The sequence below is a fragment of the Pocillopora damicornis genome, chromosome 12 (assembly GCF_964200805.1).
Source record: "Pocillopora damicornis chromosome 12, jaPocDami1.2, whole genome shotgun sequence".
Taxonomy (NCBI): domain Eukaryota; kingdom Metazoa; phylum Cnidaria; class Anthozoa; order Scleractinia; family Pocilloporidae; genus Pocillopora; species Pocillopora damicornis.
In genome coordinates, this window is record NC_142681.1 from 10,396,527 (window position 1) to 10,403,687 (window position 7,161).

The following is a 7,161-nucleotide window of genomic DNA, read 5'->3' on the forward strand; positions in this document are numbered from 1 at the left end:
CATAAGGATTTTTTTTGTAAGGTTTGGAGATTTGGAACTGTTGGATAGTATTGTCGGTAAGTGCAGGAAAGGGCTTGAACTTTATTACAAACGATATATTCCTATTATCAAAATACGATGGGACTACAATTGATAGGATGTTCCTTCGATAAGAAAAGCGCAAATGTAGTCATGTGGAAAGACAAGGTGTATGAGTACATCTCAAGCGCGTGAAATAACAACAATGAGGAGCTCACCATTCTTCGCTTACGAAATGTCAGCCGAAAGGAATGTTGAACAATCGTGTACGGTGTGGGAACAGGCCCTCTAATCAGCATTATTTATCAACGAATTTATTATAATAATAATAATAATAATAATCTTAATAACAACAACAAAATTTATTTAGCGCCATTTCCATGTAGCCCAATGGCGCTTTACAATCAAAAAAAGAAATAGAAAAGTAAATCTAACCTGCTTATGATGAACAAATATGTAGATACATGGTATCCAGTCGTTTCGTACCCATGGATCTTTCATACCCAGGCTTAGACGTTTCGTAAGTACGTTCGATTAGTTCGTGCCCAACTCTCTGGTCGATTCGTACCCAACAAATTATGACACAAAATGTTTAAAACAAATATAGAAATTTAATTCATTTATCCTAGTAATCGCTTAAAAGCTAGTTTCTAATCACAAAAACATCGAAAAGTTATCTTTTAGTTAATACCCTTGAAAAATCGTGAACTAGTTAACCCATCCTAATATATTGCCTACTACCACGCAGCGCTTACGACTTAACGTACTTATTCTACAAAGGAAGTAGAACGTGTGGGAACAGGCCCTCTAACCAGTATTATTTATTGCTGAAATAATAATAATAATACTAATACTAATAGTAATGACAATAATTATAATTGCAAAATTTATGTAGCGCCATTTCCATTTAGCCCAATGGCGCTTTACAATGAGTAAAGAAATAGAAAACCAAAATCTAACCTGCTTATGATGAACAAATATGTGAATACATGATTTAAAAATATATCATGAAGCACTATTAAAAACATATGAACCTCTTGCGAGGGCCATATCTATTGCTCAGAAAAATAAAATAACATAAAATAATAAACAAAAAATGGTCTATTCAGGAAAACTCGTATGGCACTAAGGTGGATAATTTCTAATTTTAAATACAGCTATTATCTATACCTTTTAGCAAGTTAAAAGTTGGGGTATATAAATCTCTAACGAAACAGAGTTACGCTTAGTCTTTCGAGTTCCAGTGCAGCCCAAAATCCTTGAAATTACATGGTTTCAATGATGCGAGGGGTCTGAGAACTAATTTTACATACTGACTTGGCCTCTTGATCGAAATTTACATTAAGGTGTCGGGTTGAACAGCTGTTTTGTGGTAATGAGGCTTGCACCGTAGCAATCGTAATGTAGGCAGAATCTTTTTGTTAAGTCTCTTGGTTTTTTACAAAAGAAAAGTTGAAGCTCTTAGCTCGGAGAATGGGCTATTTTTGGTGGAAAAATCAGCATCTTTCCAAAGTGCTGGAGGGTTGTTCACGTCTCTGATCCTGGAAATCTTGTACTGCGTCAGTTGACTCCTGACTTGGGAAGCATTTTCAAGTAAAGATTTCATGCCGTTAGGGTTTTAGCTGGTGATGGGAGGGGTCACAATGAAGCGGGGAAGGCCTCACGAGAATGAAGACCTCGAAGAAAAAAGAATATCGAGTGAGTTCCATCCAGTTTACAGTGTTTGTGGCCGAAGGCGAAGTCTGAGGAACATACGGACACTTGGTGAGCCAAACGAGGCGAGTCATCTAATATTTGATAGATCTTTAATTTATTCGTACAAACATTCTAATTCCTATGATAAAGCACAAGACCTTAGGTGTTGTTTCAACCTGTCCCCCTCCTGCCTGGTACGACTCGTGTGCATTTGACTGTCGTCCGTGCCAAGGGAGTAAGGAATTAAAAAACCTTACCCTCCCAGAGCGGAGGTGTCAAGTGTTTCTGTAGGGAATACAAGTGTCTTATTTTTAAGGTCAAGGAGTTGAAAGGTATTGAGTTCGCTCTTGTGAAAGAATAAAACATTCTTAAAGATGGGCAAGGAACATGTTGCCATGATCTTAATAGTTATCACTGGCTTTACAGAAGTTTAAAGACGACATTAAATAGCGGTGATACAAGTAAATTTGCTCTCACACTGCAGTGATGCACTCTGTATGAGAATCATCTGAATCGCTATGAAAAGAGACCATTTTGATGTAAGGCCATACACTGTACTTTCTTTTTTCGTCACCAATTAAACGAGTTTTAAAGTTTTTTTAAAATAGTCAAATGAATTGCTTCTTAATGAGTAGAAAGTCATGTTCCCTGATCTTGCCTTCTACAAAACAAATAGGTCCACACTGCTTTTGTGTGTCTTGGATAATAATAATAATAATGATGATGATGATAATTAACATTTCTAAGGTACCAAAATTATAAAATTATTCTAAAGCACCTTGCAAAATATTCTATAAAAATATTAAAAGAATTGAACAATAAAATATGAAAAATATTAAAATAATGAAAGATATTAAAATGTTAAAATTATTAAAAATGTTAAAACAACTTAAAAATGGCCACACTGACTGTTTTAATGTAGTGTGACTGCAGATATTCTTCTCAGTGAAGATGCAATAAGGTGGACAAAATGGGATCAAACTTTGGAATCCTATATATTAATTGAGCAGCATCGTTAACCACCTTCTGGATATGATCTGTCTGGTACTTGGGATGCCAAAGAGAAGAGAGGTACAGTAGTCCAAATGTGATGTCACAAATGCATGAATAAGAGTCTTCATTAACTAAGGACTAAGGAATTTCCTAATTTGGAAAATTAGATGAAATTGTGACAAGATGAAACTGCATGGTTACAGTTATTATGCACCATAGGTCTGCTTTGAAGGTATGCTGAATGGATGTCGATGGTTGCACCAGCGTGCTAAAGTTGACTGGTTTTCAAAGAAGTTGTTTGATAGCCTGTTTAACAATAGGCCATTTTACAGTTGTGTACTTAGTTGCCAAGCCTTTGATTTGGAGTGAGGCTGAAGGTGACCTTGTTGTGTTAGGGACCAGAATCTAGTTAGCATGATAACAAATTAATTTGCATTTCAAAAGCAGCAAGGTTTGTATCATAACAAGGTCACCCTTAGCCTCACTCCTGTTCAAAGGCTTGGCAACCAAGCATACAACTGTAAAATGGACTATTAGACATTGCATTCTTAGTTTTATAAGTAATTAAACCTTTTTAGCCATGTGGGCACATGGTTTGAAATGGGTAGACAAGAATAAAAAATGACTGCTCAAGTATGTGCTCCAGATGACATCTTATAGATGAAACTGCCTCTTCTATTGATGAAACTTCCATTGTCACAGGTAAATGAGCACTTTAAAGACTGTAGTATAAGAAATCGGTAACAAAGGAAAATTAGTTTTGTAATTAAGATTACAAACACCTCAAGCTGGAAAGACAAACTTTTGAGTGAATGATCTTTCAAGGTCACATCATGCAATATTCAACAAATATTCAACAACAAATGCTCTGCAAACATAGAGTCATAGTATCCCTGGATAGCCTACCTCAAATTTTACTTGATTCCATGTCTGGAATTTTTATCTTCAAGATAAATTTATGGCATTTTCCCTCTCTTTCTTCGCCCTTTTGGAAGACCTAAACAAGCTTTTTGGCCCAGCCTTTCAGCATTTTCTGTTGTGGCCGGAACCACAGCTACTTAATAAGACCTTGCATTTGGCACTTTGATCTTGAAAATTCTGGTGGAATTATTCAATTATTGATTTCAAGGCTGAGGCATGTGTGTCACTGATGGCGTCTCTGTGATTGGAAAGCTACTTCCGGTCTGAGGGGGGCAAGAGTGTGGACTTATCTTTGTTGTTGGATTAACTGGCAGAATTCTTAACTGGATAAATATTTGATAAATTTAGTGGATTTATCAGGCACAAAATACGCACACAATATCACATTGCAGCTAGTAAGCTAAATGCAGAAAATTTAAAGCAATTTTGGAAAAAATTTAACATTATGCATGGTCCTTAAAAACTACTATACATGGTAAAATTTTTATTACAAAATCTATGTTTACTAGTATCAAATTTACTAATTAAGACAGTTTATGTAAAACTGATATTTACTTATTGAAAATCACTTATGACTAGTTAAAACTAGGAATTGTCTTTTCCATAAACAGATGGTACAAAAGAACATTAATTTTGTATCTGTCAGTTCTTGTGAGCAGTCTTTGGAAGGTTTGAGTTTTCCATGTTCTGTACTTTGGTTGGGTTGACATTTAAAGCAGACACATGAAGGCTCTCCCAAAGGGTAATGTAAAGTATAAAAAGGATCACTAGGCAAAGATATGTGTGAACTTGTAAGTGTGGCAGAAGGGATTGCCACTTTCAGATGAGTTTATGGTATTAACTAAATGTCTTCATGATCTACCATTTGTTCCTTAATAGCCTCAAGTCTGTAAGTAGAGAGATTGGGTGGGTGCGTTAATTTCTCATCTGCATGTTTGGCCTGAATTAGAATTGCTTTTCTAGCTGGTTAACTTGAACCTTCTTTGCCTTTGTCTCCCAGAGTAACCATGCAGTAGTTTATTTCCTCTCCTAGAAGTCTATTCTGAGTAAACTTGCAATTAATGATTATAAAAGCTAAATATAATGGTTATTAGAAAAGTACAGGCTAAATTATTATGAATAAAATTATAAGAATTGCAACATGCTTAAAATTCTACAAGTGTACAAACTAGTGAAAATTGAAATGTTTGAGTGAAAATATGGTGGTCTTTGATGATATCTTTGGCAGCTAACAGTTCCAGAAACCTGCAGAAACCGTAGCACAGGGAATCACTTTCACATCAGGCTATCAAGTTCTTTTTCATGGTGTAAACAGCTACATTTATCTCACTATCGGATGGATTTGAGGTTGACAGAATGTTATGTGTTATGGTTAGACCATGGTATCTCTGAATCTTCTTTACTTGTTTGTCTGAGGTGGCCACACCCTCCAACTGGCTTTTCATGTGAAAAACACTTCTCTCAAGGAAATTGTATGGTATTAAATATACAGAACAAGCAGAAAGCAAAAATTATTGATTGAATTACTAAAGTAATTTATAGTAAAGCAAACATTGCCAAACAATAAATCAACCACTATGTACCTACTTTCTTATACACATAGTCAAACAGAAACTGTAGAACGAAATTGAAACATTTTTCAGAGAACTGTTCAGAACAATTGAAGTTGACCACATGTTAAATAATAGAGATAGATGAGGAAAACAGGCTTAGATATACTAGCTTATATCCTTTTCTTTTAAAATTCCTTTTTTCATCTAAGCTTTATGATCAATAGTCTGATAAAGCCAGGTTGAATCTAGACTTACTGATTGGTAGATCAATGTCAGATTAAAAGAAAGATGACCTTATTGATGTATCAGGTGTTGTATAATCATAGTATTAATGATAATACTAGTAATGATAATTGATATTTGTAATAATTGACCAAAAGCATTTATCAAAGTTGCTAATGCATATGTAAATTACATTATAAGTTTAATATTTGTTAATTCAGGAACTAATCTGAGGTGTTTGAAAGCTAAAAAAATGACTAAATGAAAATGTCTCGACTTTACTCTTATGGAAACTTAAGCATTCTAAAATTCTTATTTGGTCTGGTAAATTGTTCCAGAGTGAGGGAGCAATGTGTGAAGAAGTGCAATTTTCATAGGAGTCAAGATTATCCTCAGAGACCTAACAATTCCTTGTTGGTAGGGTGGAGTGGAGTGTCCAAGGCATATTATTATTTAAGGAGTCTGCACCAACAACTTTATTCACAGGGGGTGTTTCTCTAGTTTGCCTTTCTTTTCTTTCTATAATGGTTTAGGACTTTTTACTGGTCATCTCAGAGGACAATCATGACTACTTCAAGAGAAAAGTCTCGGCAAGTTCGTTGTCAGGTTGATTGTGGCTTGCTAGAAATCTATCTCCTGAGCTCCCTTTCAAGACATGTGCCTCATGTAAAATTATACATAGATATACATATAGGAAGTCTGTGATCTGATTTTTCTGTTGTACAGTGCTTGATACGTAGAAGTAGAGCGCAGTATGTATGAGATAGGGGAAAAAACAGAGACTATACTTTCATCCCTACAAGCCTGTTTCGTGATTACTTACTCATCAGGGGATTTTATTGTGAAGAATATTCATAACCATCATTTATATAATGTACAAACTTGCATAAAGGCATGACATGAAATTTCAATGCTTTTTTCAATTGTCACACAGTAATTGTTTGTTTCTGTGGTGGTATGAGGACACGTCTTCATTACATTTTGTGAGTGATGATAATTCAGGTTGGTGGATGATAAGTAATTTTTCTTTGAGGCAGAGGTTGCATCTTTTGCTTGTGTTGTTGTAGGGTGATCTTGATGAAAGGATGTGACATAAAATAAAGTGGTCAATTTGATTTTCTTTAAAGGCCCAGATATGTTTGCTGAGTTCGGTAGAGTTTCTGTGCTTTTTGTGTTGGAATGATGTGGTGTGGTTTCTGTATCTAGTCTTGAAGTCATTTTCTGTAAGTCCGATGTACGTTTCAGTGGTGCTTTTGTCCTTACGTGTGACTGTGGATTGGTAGATTGGTGATGACTGGAGGCAGTTTCCGTTAAGTGGGCATGTGTTCTTCTGTTTGCAGCTGCAAGTTTTGGCGTCTTTTGTGTTGGTGTTATTTGCGGTGTTATTGAAGGTTTGGATAAATTTAAAATGCGTTTGTTGTGGTTGTCGATGGTCTGCTTAGTGTTATTCATACAGCTATAGCAGGTTTTGATTGTGTTACAATTAAAGATTCTTTTAAGTTTGTGGTCTTTTGGGAAGTGCTTGTCTTCTATGGCGAGGAATCTGTGTCTGATATTGGTGCTGACATTTTTGCTGAATTGGGGGTTGTACCAGAGTATGTTGTTCCGTTGATGTTTGTTAGTCATGGGTGGTTCATAATGTAGAGATGACTGGTATCCGCATTTGTTGAGTGCTTTTTGATATAGAGCCGCTCCTCCATATCAGAAAGCACTTGATGAATGCTTTTTGATATGGAGGGGCGGCTCTATATCAATAAGC

At 35.5% G+C, this 7,161-nt stretch overlaps 1 long non-coding RNA gene across 1 annotated transcript; it reads left to right on the top strand.

Moving 5' to 3' along the window:
- Positions 1 to 1,358: 1,358 nt before the first annotated feature.
- LOC149036421 (uncharacterized) lies at positions 1,359 to 6,199 on the top strand. Its single transcript, XR_016182055.1, has 2 exons — positions 1,359 to 1,796; positions 5,936 to 6,199. It is a non-coding gene; the product is annotated as an uncharacterized LOC149036421 (long non-coding RNA).
- Positions 6,200 to 7,161: the final 962 nt, after the last annotated feature.